At 45.8% G+C, this 17469-nt stretch overlaps 1 protein-coding gene across 1 annotated transcript in view; it reads right to left on the minus strand.

Moving 5' to 3' along the window:
- LOC127582070 (endoplasmic reticulum mannosyl-oligosaccharide 1,2-alpha-mannosidase-like) overlaps positions 1-17197 on the minus strand; it is a 131537-nt gene extending 114340 nt beyond the window's left edge. The window contains exon 1 of the mRNA XM_052037055.1: positions 17188-17197. The gene's annotated coding sequence lies outside the window, so the exon portion shown is untranslated. The remainder of the gene's footprint in view (positions 1-17187) is intronic.
- Positions 17198-17469: the final 272 nt, after the last annotated feature.

Genomic DNA, 17469 nt, shown 5'->3' on the forward strand with positions numbered 1-17469 from the left:
GATAGATTCTTGACCTCACAATCTACCTTGTTGTGACCTTGCACCTTATTGTCTACCTGCAATGCACTTACCTGTAGCTGTGACACTTTACTCTGTATTCTATTATTGTTTTACCCTGTACTACCTCAATGCACTGCGTAATGAATTGGTCTGTACAGACGATATGCAAGACAAGTTTTTCACTGTACCTCGGTACAAGTGACAATAATAAACCAATACCAATTTTCATTCAATCGAACTTTCTCCCACCTCAGCTCCTGTGTCACCAATGGGTCCAGGAATTCCAACAGGTCCAAGTTCACCCTGACAATAGAATAAAAGGAAAGGTAAAGCACATGAACTTGTTGTATGACTGTATGACTCATTCTATCATTTCCTGGTTTAAGGTGCTCCTGTCAAACATCTTAAATATCTGTGAATTCACATAAACTTGGCCTGTATCTATGCCATATTAAAATCATTTTGTGAGGTCAATGCTTCATTAAGAAATGTTTATGGTCATCATACACCATTGTTGAACCTGCTGCAACTATACAATGGAGAAGCAAAACATTGCAGATGCTGGAAATCTAAAATAAAACTGAATATTCGAGATGTTAAGGCAGCATCTGTGGACTGCATCAATTTCAGATAACCGATTTTTATCAGAACTGCCCAATTGGGATGAAGCACCACCAACCTGAAACTCTCTTTGTCTCTCCAGAGATGTTCTCTGATCTGCTGAGCTTTTCCAGCACTTCCTGCATTTAATCATGCTTCCAGTACCTGCAGTAATGTGCTTTTGTCTTTGGTCTGCATCTAAACCTTTGACAGTTACATAGTAAGGACTGCAACTGTTTCATTATCATCATTGAATCATTAATTGAAGAATACCTTCTCTCCTTTAGGGCCATCTTCTCCAGGGGACCCAGGCAGCCCCAGTTCACCCTGTAAAATGGAGGTACACTGAAAGCCTGCTTGCTTATTAAGACAAAGAAGGAGATCATTTGGCCCATTGGGTGCATGCCGATCCCAGCACAACAGTCCATTCACCCTCCCCATCTTGCCCATCAACCCCTGGAAACTATTCGTTTGTCCCCTTTAATTTTTTTGCCATTTCCCTTCACTAAAAGGCAGTTTACAGTGGACGATTAACCTGCCAGCACATCTTCAGGATGTGGGAGGAATCTGGAGTACCCAGAGGAAACCCACGCAGTCATGGGGAGAACAACAAGATCCCTGGAGCAGTGAGGCACTGGCACTAACCGCTGGGCCACAGTGGCACCCGGTGATATTTGTGGAATATCATCCTCGCTGATATCCTGCAATAAGTATTTGCAACACATGTGTACATTTCCCAGCCAAGCCTGAATGTCTGAAACATAGCACGGACTGGGTGGGCTGAACAGCCTGTTTCCATGCTGTATGGCTTTAGACTCTATGAAACAAAAGGCTGCCCTGCACTTACAGGTTGTCCACGTTCTCCTACTGGACCTGGAATGCCAATCAAACCTACAGCGCCCTGTGAAGAAGAACACATCGGTGAATGTTATCAGTCTGTTCTGTGACTGGAACAATGATGAGTAGGTCAGGCTTCAACAGATAGCAAAGTTAAATGTGAGTTGACTGATCTGTTTGGCGGAATTTGGTCGACTGTATGCCATATTGCCCTGAACTTCCTGTAAATGCTAATGAGATGCACAAAAACAATTTCAATTCTGAAGTAGCTAATACAGGAAAAAGGATTACCAACTTCTGATGTTTAGGTTTAGAAATGTTGTCATTGAAGTAGGTGTAAGAAAGGATTATTTAACTGTAGGGCAAAAGCTCTGGGCAGATCAAGTCCTCAAAAGGAAATACAAGAGACCGCAGATGCTGGAATCTGCAGCAACACACAATCTTCTGGAGGAACTCAACGGGTCAGGCAGCATCTGTGGGGGGGGAAGGAATCGTCGACACTTCAGGTTGAAACCCTGTATCGCGACTGGTACAGGGCTTCGGCCTGAAATGTCAACAATTTAGTTCCTCCCACAGATGCTGCTCAATCCCCTGAGTTCCTCCAGCAGACTGTTAGTTGGTCAAGTCCCAGAATGTTTCTTTGAGGCAGAAGCAGCGGAAAGTTTCTCACCATCAGATTAGGTTCTCCCTTTTCTCCCTTCGGACCTCGACTGCCTGGCTCTCCTGTTGTCCCAATGGGACCTAAAGCACCAGAGGGGCCAACTGGGCCTATGACACCCTGGAAGGTATAAAATCCACAGAAAGGTTGTCAGTGATACACAACATCATACTGGCCTTCCTTACGCAGAATTTTCAGATTTGCAGAATATCACTTGACTTTGGATATTATTGCTTCTTGTGAATTATATACATCATCAACTGCTTCAGGTGCAAACACCAAAATATTCCATATTATTCATCATATTTTGAACTGCTTCATTGTAAAATGGAATCTATAGAAATCATTGCACTAGTACAGGCCAATTTGAAATGGATATGGGTTAGGTCAAAGGTGTTTGAACATAAACTGACAGCAACAAAGGTAAAGTTTATGCATGTTGCACTATTTTTGCTGAAACTATTATCCATAATCTGTGCTGTTCAAAACATTTTATATCCAAATTAACCCCGCCTTTGCAGTTCTGGGTGCTCCATTACAGGAAGGATGTCAAAGCTTTGGAGGGGGTGCAGAAGAGGTTCACTAGGGTGTTGCCTGGATTAGAGGGGATTAGCTATCAGGAGGGGTTGGACAAACTTTTGGATTGTTTTGTCTGGAGTGTCGGAGGCCGAGGGGGCGATCTGATAGCAGTTTATAAAATGATGAGAGGCAATGATAGGGTAGACAGTCAGAGTCATTTTCCCAGCGTGGAAATGTCTAATACTGGAGGGCATAGCTTTAAGGTGAGAGGGGAAAGTTTAAAGGGGATTTGTGAGACAGGTTTTTTATACAGAAAGTGGTAGGTACCTGGAACGTGCTGTGAGGGGAGGTGGTAGAAGCAGATAAAGTGGCAACATTTGAGAGGCATTTCAACAGGCCCATGAACAGGCAGGGAATGGAGGGATACAGACCATGTGCAGGCAGATGGGGTTAGTTTAATTTGACATCATGGTCGGCACAGATGTCGTGGGCCGAAGGACCTGTTCCTGTGCCGCACTATTCGATGTTCCATGTTCTCTCACCAATATAATATGGTGACAATTAATATATTGTGGGATTTCCTTTTGCTGTACCTCTGCACTGTTAAGACCTGACCTTGATTAAAGTGATCATTTGATATATGATAGAGTTAAATATTCACATCACTGACAGCAACATCCAGATCTGTGGAGCAGGAACTGCTGAGGACAGAAGGTCAGAACGAACCTGATGAAGACATTCTATAACTTGTACTTCACACTGCCATACCATTCACAATGCTGCAACACCAACCAGAGTAAAGTCAGAAGCCATACTTAAACAGAGAGTCCAGAATCCATACCAATAAACTGGAGCAGACTATTGGCTAAAACATCAGTGCAAATCTGGTCTCCCAAAATATAGTTTAAAAAGCCAAAATCCAATGTGAAGCAGTGTTTATGCCCAGAAATGTGCAAGGCATTAAAATGTGCCTTACACAATTCCCAAGGAGGCCAGACCCAGTTTAGAATGGCTCCCAACATTGTGCATAGAGAAGGCCATCACCTTTTAAAGGCACACTCCCAGGGCAGCAACAACACACACCGTAGCTGTCGTGAAGAAGACAGGGGATCAGAAGGGAGGGAAGGAGGGAGGGAGCTCCCATGTTTGCTCAAAGGGACATGCATATCCCGGTCAATGGGACACATACTAGAGGATGGTTCTGGCACCAAGAAAACGTGAAGAGCCACCAGGCCATGATAAACAGAGCCTGGCAGGAAGAGCACACAGTGGTTTCCTTAGGAACCAGAACCCCTTCTCTCACAACACAGCAGTATGGGAAGAAATGTTGTACCCACACAATATACATCAGGGTGAATTGCACACCACTGTGTACACCTGTGCACAATCCTCACAGGAGGATGTGTTTCACGTGGAGGTCCGAGATCTTTAAACAAGGATCTTCTCACCAGGATATTCATTCAATCGCCTGTTATAGCCAGTGCAGAATGAAAGGGATATGCATCCGCCACCTAATTCCTGGGGCATTATGTGGGTGGCAATACTTGCAGCGTGAGGAGGATGATCAGATTGTATTGGAGGCTGTTTGAGTGGGAATGTGAGGAGAAATGCCTCTGTGTCAGGGAGTCCCTCGCATCCCATGCCGACAGGCTTCCCTCCTGCACTCAGTTGTGGATGCTCAGCGGGGCCATCCCTCTGTACTGCACCTTCCTTCTGGCCCCCTGGCTCTTGCTGCTCAGGATCTGCCCTGTGGCTCTCAGGTCCCTGGTCTCCCACTGGTGCCGGTTGCTGCCTTTGGTTTGCTGGAATATGTGGCGACCAAACGATGAAGTCACTACATCTCTTGGCCTGTACTGCAGGACATCTCATTCTGGGGAGACCAACAGCGTGTCCCACCACCATCATGCTATCAGCTGTCACCATCAATGTATCTCTGCTCATCTGCTGTGGTTAGGGAGCTTATTGGTGTGAGGTGTTAGTCCTTATCCCCGGGATCCATCTATTCATTCAGTGTTATGGAGTCATAGAATCATAGAGCAATACAGCACAGATACAGGCCCTTCAGCCCAACTCATCCATGCTGATGCGGTGTTGGCTGCTGAGAGAGTCCAGTGCCTCTCCCTTGGGGCAACAAGTTATATGTGCTTCCCAGAAACATGGCATTCATCACAAGGAAATGCTTCTCATGGTGCACAACAAGCTGACATCAAGGGGTTGGAACCCTTTCCTGTTGATTAGGTCCAATTTTTTTCATGAGAATGAGTATTGACACAAGCACAATCAATGTCTGCCTGCGCTCATGGGAAATTGGCGATGCTGGCAAACTCCATCGCTACCTGTCCCTCACTGATATCAAAGTGGACAAGTATCGACCTCTCTGACACAGTGTTGAGCGAATGGGAAATGCAACAGATGAGGTTGAGAGTGAATGTGGTTTTGACGTCCATGGAGGGAGCAGTCTAGGCTCCCTCCATGGCTGCTGAATGTCCACTTGTCAGTGACAACAGGTTTGGAAAACCTGAGTCTGCGCATACCTGCTGGTCAGAGAAGTCCAGGCAGGACGTGGTGTCTCTGGAGAATCTTTACCTCTTGTCCCAGGGTCCTCGATCTGTCCTCAGTGGCCTGTCACACCCAAAATAACACCAGTCCTGGTAATGTTCCTTCTGAGGGACTCACTGCATGGGTATCTCAGTAGCTAAATGCTGCAGAAAACACTTCCTGTCAGCTTTAGCATGCTTTGTGGATCTTTGGGAGGTGTTTGAGTAACTAGTAGTCAGTTCTGAGTCTGCCCGGTCAGCTCCCCCAGTGTCCCTTTAACTTAGGGCAACAAACTAGCACAATGCAGTCCTGATAATCAAAACAGAAAATGCTGGAAACACTCAGCAGGTCAGACAGCAGCTGTGGAAGGAGAAACAGAATTAATGACTGAATCTCTTCAGGAGGTAACAAAGCATATAGGCTGTGGTTGATGTTATCTACATGGACTTCAGTAAGGCTTTTGACAAGGTCACTCATGATAGGCTGGTCTAAAAGGTACCTGTAGTCCATGGGATCCAGGTCAGCTGGCTAATTGGATCCCAAATTGTTTTGGTGATGGAAGGCAGAGGGGTGGTGGTGGAGGGTTGCCTTTCTGATTGGAAATCTGTGACCAGTGGTGTACCACTGGGATCAGCACTGGGACCTTTGATGTTTGTGGTTTACCTTAATGAGTTGGATGCAAATGTCGGAGGTAGAATTAATAAGTTTGCAAATGGTATGAAAACCGACAATGTTGTAGATAGTGAGGATCGTAATCTCCGGCTATAGCAGGCTACAGATCAGCTGGAGAATTGGACAAAGCAATGGCAAATAGAATTCGGGGAGGTCAAAAAAGGGGTAGGACATACAGTAAATGACAGGACCTGAGGGAGCTTTCAGGACCAGAGGGACCTTGGGGTAAGTCTGTAGATCTCTGAATGAGGCAGCAGAGGTAGACAATGTGGTGAAAAAGGCAAATAGGATGCTTGCCTTCATTGGTTGTGGCAGAGAATATAACAACTAGGACGTTGTGTGCAGTTCTGGTCACCACACGACAGCAAGGGTGTGATTGTGCTGCAGAGGAGATTTGCCTGCATTTCAGTTATAAGGAGAGACTGGTTAAGCGGGGTTTGTTTTCCTTAGAGCAGAGGAGGCTGAGAGTTGACCTGATTGAGGCACATAAAATCATGACGGAATTAGATAGGCTAGATAGTACAAATCTTATTCCCATGGTGGGTGCATCTAAGACAAGAGGGCATTGGTTTAAGATGAGAGGTAGGAAGTTCAGAAGGGATCTGAGGGGTAATTTTTTCTGCAGGGAGGATGGTTGGAATCTGGAACGCACTGCCTGAAGAGTTGGTAGAGGCAAAGACTCTCACGACATTGAAGAAACATCTAAGCAAGTACTTGAACTACCAGGGGATAAAAGGTTATGGACCTTCTAGAGTCAAAGAGTTGTACAGCATAGAAACAGGCCCTTCGGCCCACCATATCTATGCCGACAATCATGCCTATCCATACTGATCCCACCTGCCTGCATTAATTCTATATCCTTCTATACCTTGCTCATTCAAGTACCTGTCCTGATGCCTCTTAAATGTTGTTCCTGCTTCCACCACCTCCTCTGGTAGCTCATTCCAGACACCAACTACTCCGTGTGTGAAAACTTTACTCCTCAGATCCCCTTTAAACCTCCTTCCTCTCACCTTAAACCCATACTCTCTGGTTTTAGACACCCCTATCATGGGAAGCAGACTCTAACGATCTACCCTGCCTATGCCTCTCACAATTTTACTTACCTCTATCATGTCACCTCTCAGCCTCCTTTGATCAAGACCCAGCCTATCCAGTCTCTCTTGATAGCTCAAGCCCTCCCTCCCACACACTGGGGCCCTGGCTCCCACACTTACTTTCAACTCACCAGGTTTACTGGAAAATTGATATTATAGTTTAGTTAGGCATTTAATTACTAGTTTAATTAGTTTGGCACAACATCATGGGCTGAAGGGCCTGTTTCTGTGCTGCACTGTTCTATTTCATGTCTTATGTTCTATAATATTGCGTAACATCTGAAAGAAAGTGAATTAAAAGTGCGTTTGGATATTAATAGAAATAACATCCAATTGTCTGGAAAATCTCCCAGTTGGACATCACCAAAGTCCTGAGTGTGCTGGATTATTGGAATTTTACTGTCTAGGTTCTTTGATACTAAATGTAGGATCATAAGATCTTTATTAGTCACATGTACATCGAAATACACAGTGAAATACATCTTTTGCGTAGAGAGTTCTGGGGGCAGCCCGGAAGTGTCGCCACGCTTCCGGCGGCAACATAGCACGCCCACAACTTCCTAACCTGTACGTCTTCGGAATGTGGGAGGAAACCGGAGCACCCGAAGGAAACCCACGCAGACACGGGGAGAACATACAAACTCCTTACAGACAGTGGCCGGAATTGAACCCAGGTCGCTGGCGCTGTAATAGCGTTACGCTGACCACTGCACTATATAACCAAGAATGTTTAATGATCAGCACCCATATCTTTATGATTATAATAATGGAAATAAAGAGGCTTTGTATCTGAAGCTTTCAACTATTTTGGTTAATACAATGCATGTAACAATGAAAATGTTACCTTCTTGCCTTTTGGCCCCAGATCTCCTTGATCACCTTTGGACCCCATTTCTCCCTGTCAAACAGAAACAAGCAATAAACTGTGCAGGCCCTCCAGTATGCCTGAACCTAATCTCACATGTAGCTTTCACACTTCAATTTGGTGTTTAGAATTCTCAACATACTTAGGATCTATTTAACATTTATTACTTCTCTCAGTAGTATCTGCTTTATAAGAGATACTTGACCAGAAAAAGGGTCTGTTGGGTTCTTCCTCCTCTGGTATTCTCAGAGTGGCAATTGTGCCAAATATTCCCTGTCATTACCTTAATTCCAGGCTCCCCCCTCTCTCCTGGAGGTCCTGGTAATCCTTCGTCTCCTTGTTCTCCCTTTGTTCCTTTAGGACCAGCTATTCCAAGGCCTCCACGATCACCCTTTGAAGACAAATCATTGTTCAAATCGTACTTCTAAGGTGACATTAAAAACAACTAAGAGTCTGAAGATTGAGCACACTTATTCATGGACTTTGTATTTTTTGAGGGCAAAGGGAGCTTCGGCTGAGCTGAGGGTTTTGTTGAAGCTTCATTGCCACAGAATCTCAACAAAGCAAAAACCCTGGGATAAAGACAAAGGGACTTTGCAGATGCTGGAATCTGGAACAACAAAACAGAATGCTGGAAGAACTTAGCAGGTCAAGCAGCATCTGCAGAGGCAGATGTTTCAGAAAGCTGGGGCATTCACTTCACAAGCACTGCCTTTGCCAAGTGTGGTCAGGCAATGAGGAGTGCTATTCCACTAGAGAAACGAGGGTAATTTCTGATCTCAGCTGCAGTGGTACTACAGGTGGCACATTCCCCTATCAAAGAGCTGAGATGAATAGTGTAGAGTTCGAGAAACAGTCAGCCCCAGGGTCCATTCCGGGATTGGGGCACCCACCATTTCAGCACTAAAGCACAGGTTCTCAAATGCAGCAGTGTTTGAAAGCCGGAGTATGCTGGTTTCACCTCAGCAGAGGCAACCCGAGAGCATCAGCAACAGCACATGGCCTGAACCATAGCCATAAGAATAAGCAACACATGACTGGAAGGTTTAACCGCAATGAAACAAAGCCCTCCTCAGGACTCAATGGCTCCCATGTCAGGGAATCATTCCAATTATCCGGCTGTACACAGTGAGGCAATGAAAAGTCAACAGAGTGTAGATCTAATGTTATGCAAGTCCTCACTCCCCTGGCTTACTGGAGGTATTAGTTCCAATTCGGATACAACAACAAAGTCACAACATGGTTGTGGAAAACAGGAGAGAATGAGAAAAAGTTTCATGCAACATGTATCCTTACTTGGCATCCAGAATTCCGACTTCTGGAATAATATTGTGGTCAAAAGTATGAAAAATTTGCTGTTTAACTCAAATTAATCAAGAAAACACCATATAACAAGTAAAGGTAATCACAATTGGCACTAACATAGTGGGAGTCTTCCTGCCTCTGAGTCAGAAGGTGCAGGGCGGTTGAAGTCCACTCCAGTCAGCCCCGGTATGTAGAACCCAGTAGTCTAGCTCTGAGTGCTGCTGACATCCAGTTTGAGGGTGTGAGAGGCCCCAATCATTGTGTGGGGTGTGGGACATTAGATATCTTCGTAAGTCACATGTACATCGAAACACAGTGAAATGGATCTTTTGCATTGGGGTGTTCTGGGGGCAGCCCGCAAGTGTTGCCACGCTTCCGGCGCCAACATAGCATGCCCACAACTTCCTAACCCGTACGTCTTTTGGAATGTGGGAGGAAACCGGAGCACCTGGAGAAAACCCACGCAGACACAGGGAGAACGTACAAACTTCTTACAGACAGTGGCGGGAATTGAACCTGGGTTGCTGGCGCTGTTAATAGCGTTACGCTAACCGCTGCACTACCGTGCCTGCCCCATTAATACTGCCTGACATTAATACTCTTTGCTGTAAAAAGGGTCCTCACCCCATTAGATGGTGTAATGAGGATTCTGGCTGTGGAAGGAGCACTCATGACGTGGTCTTCCAGACCAGAGGCCATCCTATGAATCCCCCCTACACAGTCAACTACTGAGCAAGGGAAGTAATTGAAATTAGAAAACCAACAATCACCACAGAAATACAGAGAAATCAAGCCTATGATTATCCACAGAGTACTGACCTGTTGCCCCTTTATTCCCACAGGGCCTTCTTCACCAACACTTCCAGGCTTACCCTGTCAGAAGAGAAATTGTTACGGCAACTATAAAATAACCTTCTGTGAACAGAAGTTCCATGTTAAGAACTCAGCAGAGTGTGCCCAGATGTTACAATGCACAATGAGAAATGTTTCAGCTCCTTCAGGTACAGAAAATACTGTTGGTTTCCTGGTGGCACTGTACAACCTCTCACACTCACTTCCATTTACTGTGTCCTTGGCTTGGATCTAGGGCAAGGTATGGCATTTTTTACATTGCTATCAAGCTAACTCCACTTAAATGCTGGTAACATATCTTAAGACAGCCCATCCCTAAATCCCACTGAGGTGGAGGATGAGAGGCAGCTCAGTAAAGGCAATCTTATTCACTTCTTAAGGCTGATTCTGTGGTAGCTTTCCATTTCTGCTTCACTGGCAACAGAAGCAGTTCTGCAGTTCAGTACAATGCAAGTACTGAATTGGAAGACACTCACTCAAGCACAAAACCAGGAGGCAAAACAACTATTTCAGTTCTGCTGAAATTTTATTAACCTGAAACATTAACTGTTGTTCTGCCTCCACTGAGACTGCCTGACCTGCTGGGTATGACCTGACCCTGCGTGACAGACAATGACCAAGTGCAGGTGTAACAAGTGACAACATTGTCTACAAAGATGTAAGTGATTTCCTACTGTCACTCAATGAAAGGTTGGTAAAAATTAGCATTTTTAAACTCCTTTATGGGATATCATGGCTTGAACTAATGCCCCTCCCCAGTTGTGCTCTAGGGGGAGGTAGTCAGTTGACTGTCTCCAGCCTTGTGCTGAAAGCAATCCCACAGGGATGTCCTGGTGTTTTGATCCAGAAGTGAAGGAAGATATTGTACAGTTTGGAGCAACTCGTTAAGTTGGTGGTGTTCCCATGGATTCACTCCCCTTGTCCTTCCCGGTGGTGGTGGTCACAGGTTAACAGGACGCAGTTGAAGCAGCACTGATGAGTTGTGGATGTGGCTTCCTACAGTTACAGCCGTTGTAAACTTCTGATGGAGGGATTGAATGTTCACAGAGGGGGCGACATGTTGCTTTGCACTCGATGTTGTCGAGCTACTTGAAAGGTTGGAGCATCATGTATGCAGGTAAGTGGAGAATATTCCGTTAGAACTTTGACTCTGTAGAAATGCTTTGGGGAGACAGGTGAGTCAGCAGCCTCTGACTACTCTTTTAGCTACAGCATTTAGGTTAACTTAAGTTTTGGTTTAATCTCAAGACAATGTTGACAGTGATGGTAATACCATTGAATGACACAGGTAAATGTACAGATTCTTTCGATGACGATCAATTCCAGCAGTTATGTGATGTGAACGTTCATTCCTGGTTAATAGTCCAGGCCTGACTATTGTTCCGAGGTTGGACTGGTTCATTCTCTGAGGAAATGTGAATGGAATTAAGCATTGTGCAATCATCAGCAAAAATCCCCTCTTCTCTCTGATGTCAGAGGGTCGATCACTGACCGAACAGCAGCAGTCTGGAGTAGGGCACTGCTCAGAGGGACCCCTGTAATGGTAACTTTAGGCTGAGATAATTGGCCAACTGCCATCTTCCTTTGTACTGGATATGGAGAGATTCCTAAAGAAGTCACTCGTTTGCCAGGGCTCCATGACGCTACTCAGTCCAATGCTCCCTTGGTTGCAGGGATAATCACTCTCACTCTACAGTTCAGCTCTGTGACTGCTCAGTCTGTCTGACTGGGCTCTTTCATTGGACCACTACAGCTAACATAACCTGAGTTCACCACTCAGAGAGCCACTGGATAAACTCAACTGCTACCACACTCTGCTGTGCCAAACCTTAGGCCAGAGCTATTTCACAAGGAAGCATAATCACCCCACACCACAGTGAGCCAAGTGATTCCAGTGAGCACTGGAATAGTGAGTGTATTTTACTTGTACATATAATTACAATGAGACACCTGTTAGCACTACCCGCAGACACTGATAGTGTTCTTGACCTCCCGTTCAAACACTCACAGGTATTCACCCCTCATACAAACATCCTCAGTCTGTATGTAGAACACTGCTGTACCAGGAACCTGGCCCCAACCCCTGATGCCCACTGTCAATCCCACAGCCAGGTTGGGCGTAGACAGGCTGCCAGTGAAGGCTGGCATTGGATGGGCCAGGTGAGTGTTGCGTCAGCTCAGGGCTGCACCTGGACTGGCAAGGTGGTGTGGACACTGGAGACTGACAGCACCTGCTCCATGTGTTGACACACCTACGGTCTCTCTCACTACCGCTGGTTGATGTGATTGAAGCAGCTGTCTACCCCCTTTTTGTCTGACTGCACAGTCCTCCCCAGCCCAGAGTTTTTCCGATTTTCCTACAGGAACAAGCTCAAGGGCCGGCAGCCAGTGTTGAGCTTGTTACTGCAGAGGGAAGGGAGGGCAGGGGTTCAAGGCCAGCTACTACGCACAGTCGTGCCCTCAGTAACACATCTCTGTATATAATGGTACAATCACACCTTCTCCGCTCTCGTTCTGGGGATTGCATCCTGAGCACAACGCAAGGTTCCTGTGTAATTACTAATACATGAAGTGCCAATTCTATATCAATTTGCAATGGGAAATTATAACATTGAAAATCATAATTACCTGCTGGCCATCCAGCCCTGCTACACCAACACCTCCCAATGGACCCATTTCACCCTATAAGGGAAGAAGAGCATTTGCAAATTGAGTAACCGATCATTCTTAAATAGTGTTCTCACTGCAAGCTCACCAGAACCTCTACTATCTCAGGAGGCTAAAGAAATTCGGCATGTCCCCTTTGACCCTTACCATTTTTTATCACTGCACTGTAGAAAGCATCCTATGCCGATGCACCAAGGCTTGGCACGGCAACTGCTCCACAACCTCTCTGCAAGGAACGGCAGAGAGTTGCGGACACAGCTCAGCACATCACGGACACTAGCCTCTCCTCCATGGACTCTGTCTATACTTCTCGCTGTCTTGCTAAAGTACCCAACACAATCAAAGGCCCCTCCCATCCTGGTCATTTTCTCCTCCCCCCTCCCATTGGACAGACGATACTAAAGCCTGAAAGCACGTACCACCAGGCTCAAGGACAGCTTCTATCCCACAGTTATAAGACTATTGAACAGTCCCCTAGTATGATAAGATGGACTCTTAGCCTTACAATCTACTTCATTATGACCTTGCACCTTATTGTCTACCTTTATTCTGCATTCTGTTGTTGGTTTACCTTGTAATACCTCAATGCACTTTTGTAATGAATTGATCTATATGAACAGTATGCAAGACAAGTTTCACTGTACCTCGGTATATGTGACAATAATAAACCAATTTACCAAATTGCTAAATGTTGCAGGTCTGCAGAGCCCAAGCTGGGCACAGACGTTACATAACAACACACCTCCAGAAACATTTGTGTCCTTCATTGTCAGTGCTTTACCTTCTCCCCCTTCTGTCCAGAGGGTCCATCAGGTCCGACAGCTCCTTTCCTTCCCTAAAAAAACAACCCGAGGACAGTTAATGGAGATTATTTTCTAATGAAATTAACACTTGAAGATCAGGGGTGGGGACATTGGAAATGTGGGGTAAAATATTCAGTGTTTGGGACCCAAATCTGGGAACAGCCCAGAAAGCAGCACTTTTGTCAGAAAGATGATTGTGTTCTATTTAAAGTTTATTTGGATAGCTTCCATGGAATTCCCTTATATGAGGTTTTTTTTTGCACTATTTATTTATTTTTGTAACTTATGGTAATCTTATATCTTAGCACTGGACTGCTGTCGCAAAACAACAGATTTCACGTCATCTAACTCTTCCCCTCCGCCATCAGATTCCTGAACGGTCCATGAACCTATGAACACTACCTCGTTATTCCTCTTTTGCACTATTTATTTATTTATGTAACTTACTGCAATTTTTATGTCTTTATGTAAGATAAGATAAGGTATCTTTATTAGTCACATGTACATCGAAACACACAGTGAAATGCATCTTTTGCGTAGAGTGTTCTGGGGGCAGCCCGCAAGTGTCGCCACGCTTCTGGTGCAAACATAGCGTGCCCATAGCTTCCTAACCCGTACATCTTTGGAATGTGGGAGGAAACCAGAGCACCCGGAGGAAACCCACGCAGACACGGGGAGAACGTACAAACTCCTTACAGACAGCGGTGGGAATTGAACCTGGGTCGCTGGCACTGTAATAGCATTGCACTAACTGCTACACTACCGTGCACTGTACTGCTGCCACAAAACAACAAATTTCACAACATATGTCAGTGATAATAAAACTGATTCTGACCTTACAATAAGTTTTCTCTCTTTCCCTGTTTTGACTAAGGGTCTTTGACCTGAAACGTTAACCCTGTTTCTCTCTCCACAGATGCTGCCTGACCTGCTGAGTGTTTCCAGCATTTTCTGTTTTTATTTAACATTTCCCAGCTGCTCATTCAATGGTTGCCTCTGTGCTTTCAGGGATAATGGAGATCCAGTTCTTCTCCTAGATATGGTTTGACATAACCAGCCACGCTTATGCTGGGGTGGAATGTAACAATGGCTTTAGAAAATGTCAGAGGACAAATCAAAACCCACAGCTGTGAGTTTTGTTAATCACAGAGTTTCTCTGTGACGGTTCAGTGGTCAATACACAGCCTAATGCTTTAACAAAGTTTCATTCTGGGAGTAACATTAATAGATAGATTGCTAAAAATGAGCAGGAACTCGAGACACTGTCACCTGTCACGCTGATGTCTCAGTGGCAGTCCCAGAGACCAGCTGCAGTGGGCACATCACCATGTTAAAGTATTCTGCATGAACAGGGAATACGCCAGCAGTTGGATGCACCGTCCAGGGACATCCTGCAACGTTCTATGGTGTGAAGTCAGACACAAAGCCCCAGGTATACGCAGCCCCGGGCGTACGCAACCCCAGGTGCACACAGTCCCAGGTGCACAAAGGCCCAGGTGTACACAGCCACAGGTGTACACACCCCCAGCGTACGCAGTCCCGGGTGCACGCAGCCCCAGGTGTACGTAGCCCTGGGTGTATGCAGCCCCAGGTGTACGCAGCCCCGGGTGTACGCAGCCCTGGGTGTACGCAGCCCTGGGTGTATGCAGCCCTGGGTGTACGCAGCCCCGGGTGTATGCAGCCCCAGGTGTACGCAGCCCCGGGTGTACGCAGCCCTGGGTGTATGCAGCCCTGGGTGTACGCAGCCCCGGGTGTACGCAGCCCCTGCTGGAGCTCCTGCTGTGACCCATGCACTTCAACAGGGCTGCTGGTCTTTACTACAAAGCTGCTTTCTATTCATTTCTCTTTAGGTTTATGTTTTCATTAATCAACAGTAGTTTACTGTGTTTTAAGTAGAAATTATTTACCTTTTTAATGTTTGGAATGATTTAAATCAAGTTCCGCTGTTTTAAGTAGCTGAACATCAGAGATATTTCAGTACAGTGGAGCAGTACTCCGGAAATGTGGCGACACTTGCGGGCTGCCCCCAGAACACGCTACGCAAAAGATGCATTTCACTGTGTGTTTCGACGTACATGTGACTAATAAAGATATCTGATCTTATCTCATCTTAACTTAGACAGTGGGCAGTCAATGCTCAGCTCTGTGTTGGGGACCGGGCTCTGGGGGCCTGGTCACACTCACCGCCCGGTCCCCACTTTGCTCACTGGATAGCTGTGGGGTCGAGGCCACTGGGAGCTGCACTGTCACAAGAGGTCAGTGCGTCCATGGGGCGAGCACAGGTGCTGGGTTGGATCGCATCAAGCACAATCTGGCTCGATGTGTTTATGAGCCACAATGAGAGAGTTTTCCATCATTTGGGAACGTGTCGAGGACTTCCAGATAATGTCCACGTCCTCTGTGCTGATGGTGCCCGTACACTAACAATACTTTCACCCTTCCCAGTAACTGAATGGAGAAAAATCCTTCACTGGGTGTCAGGCAAGTAATCCGACCATTTAGGAGCCGATGCAAGTGGAGTAAGCATCGTCAGGTGCACCAGTGCACCGTGGACACAGGTGCAGTGTTTTTGGGTAATGTTCCTGGGGGGTGGGCACAGATGAGAGATGGGATGGTTCCTTGGATACGTCCTTGGGGGGACATGAGTGGTGAAGGGGTGGGCCATTGTTGGTGCACTGATACGGATGGAACCAGTGTGGTCTCACCTAGTTGTCCAACAGCAAAGGGTTAATGCAGGAGGATGAGCTGTCAAAGCACGTCAAAGTCTACAGGCAGAGCAGGAAAGAGAGGAGGGATCGATTACTTCTCCTGTGGGATATTGAAAGCAGTTATGTTAACGATTCTTTCAATAAGGTAGGGGTTGGGGAGGTCTGATTGTAAAGATTCAAACAAGGAATTCTAGGAAAGGTGGGCACAAGTCTGGGAGGGAATTGTATATTCAAGGTCCCTAAGGAATAATAGGATTTTGTAAACAAGGTGATAGCTGGCAAGGGTTGAGGGACTGAGGGGAAGGGATGATTATTGCACATTTGGAGGAGGTGTTCCCCTGAGGAGAAATGACCTTTAACATCAGCGAACACGAGGGCCAGTAGGGAAGGTTTGTTGGCCAATGGTTTAATGTGAATAAGGTTGTGGGAGCCGGAAGTGGACCTTGTGCTCAGGGTGAGCCTCCTGTGGGCACAAGGAAAGGGAGGAAGGAAAGATGTAACCAGGAAGGCAGGTCTGGGAGAATATTCGCACTTTTGAATAACTTTTTCTTGAAGGCAAGATTCTTCCTTAACTTCAAGTTGTGAAACTCTTAAATCATAATTTAAAACCATGAAGAAAGAGAGATACAGGAGTTTACTGAGAAACATAAAATAGAGTCATTTATAGCATATTGTTATCAGGGCATTTATAGCAATAATCAGGATAATAATGAATGCCCTTTTTTGAGGCACATCTACAATAAAGTGATTGCAAGCATTTTCCATTTATATCACTATTTTTCTGCAACCAGCAATTCTTTATTGTAACACATACTTTATATCCAGGGGGTCCAATGAGCCCTGCTGCTCCAAGTGGTCCTTGATCTCCTGGGGGTCCCATCTTGCCAACGATACCATCGGTGCCGGCATTTCCAGGTGGACCCTGAGGATAAGACACATCAATGATTGTATAAAGTCTAGATTGGGTCATTTAACTGACGACTCATAAGCCAAAAATAAAGCCAGCAAAAATAAGGACACCCTTCAACATACTCTCAGTTTGTGGATGTAACCGGAAGGCTAGCACTTGCTGTTCCTTCCTCGTTGCCCTGTCGATGCCCTGTAGACACCATTTCATATGGCTGATAAAGGTTAACTATGTTGATGTGGGGCCAGAATCACATCAGCCAAACTGGGCTTGAACAATAGGTTTCCATGTTCATGTGACTGCTTCCTGGTTTTGCTGATACCAGTGTAACTCCAGATGTTAAACAGACCTGAATGTATGAACTTCCCATGTTGGGATTTTAACCAATATCGTTTGTATTATTCATGCAGTACTGTGTCTCCATGCTGGAGATGCCTGCAA

This window comes from Pristis pectinata, chromosome 23, assembly GCF_009764475.1.
Source record: "Pristis pectinata isolate sPriPec2 chromosome 23, sPriPec2.1.pri, whole genome shotgun sequence".
In the NCBI taxonomy this organism is placed as follows: Eukaryota; Metazoa; Chordata; class Chondrichthyes; order Rhinopristiformes; family Pristidae; genus Pristis; species Pristis pectinata.